This window comes from Glycine soja, chromosome 18, assembly GCF_004193775.1.
Source record: "Glycine soja cultivar W05 chromosome 18, ASM419377v2, whole genome shotgun sequence".
Classification (NCBI taxonomy): domain Eukaryota; kingdom Viridiplantae; phylum Streptophyta; class Magnoliopsida; order Fabales; family Fabaceae; genus Glycine; species Glycine soja.
In genome coordinates, this window is record NC_041019.1 from 23,069,471 (window position 1) to 23,070,299 (window position 829).

General features: G+C 44.9%; 1 non-coding gene across 1 annotated transcript; it reads left to right on the forward strand.

The window, feature by feature from the left end:
- The first annotated feature begins 516 nt into the window (after positions 1-516).
- Positions 517-623, forward strand: LOC114397836. The gene has a single exon (XR_003663453.1). It is a non-coding gene; the product is annotated as a small nucleolar RNA R71 (small nucleolar RNA).
- Positions 624-829: the final 206 nt, after the last annotated feature.

The window sequence follows — 829 nt, forward strand, 5'->3', positions numbered from 1 at the left end:
TTAGGGTGATTCCTCCATCCAGGGTTGTATCTGTTGCTGGAGAGGTCATAATTGCTCTGCTGTGGTTGATTTTGCTACTGAGGTTGAGGAGGTCTATTGTAAATATTTGCAGCATAAGCTTCAGGCTGCTCAATTGCTCCAGGTTGCTGCATGCAAGGGCAAAGGTCTGTATGGTGGTCAGCAGGGGAGCACAAACCACAAACCCTTGCGACAGGTACAGATTTCTGATTCAAGGCCAGCTGGGTTACCAAGTTAACCAATGCATCCAGTTTGCCTTCAAGCTTCTTAGTTTCAGATGATGCAGATGGGTTTGTAGCTACCTCATGCACTCCTCTAATGACTATGGCATCATTTCTGGCGCTAAATTGCTGGGAGTTGGAGACCATCTTCTCAATTAAATTTCTGGCTTCAGCAGGAGTCATGTCTCCAAGGGCTCCACCACTGACAGCATCTATCATACTTCTCTCCATATTACTGAGTCCTTCATAAAAATATTGGAGAAGAAGCTGTTCTGAAATCTGATGGTGGGGGCAACTGGCACATAGTTTCTTAAATCTCTCCCAGTACTCATACAGGCTCTCTCCACTGAGTTGTCTAATACCTGAGATATCCTTCCTGATGGTTGTGGTCCTGGAAGCAGGGAAAATTTTTTCTAAGAATACTCTCTTAAGGTCATCCCAGCTCGTGATGGACCTTGGAGCAAGGTAATACAACCAGTCCTTTGCCACTCCCTCTAATGAATGAGGAAAAGCCTTCAGAAATATGTGATCCTCTTGGACATCTGGGGGTTTCATGGTGGAGCAGACAATGTGAAATTCTTTCAAATGTT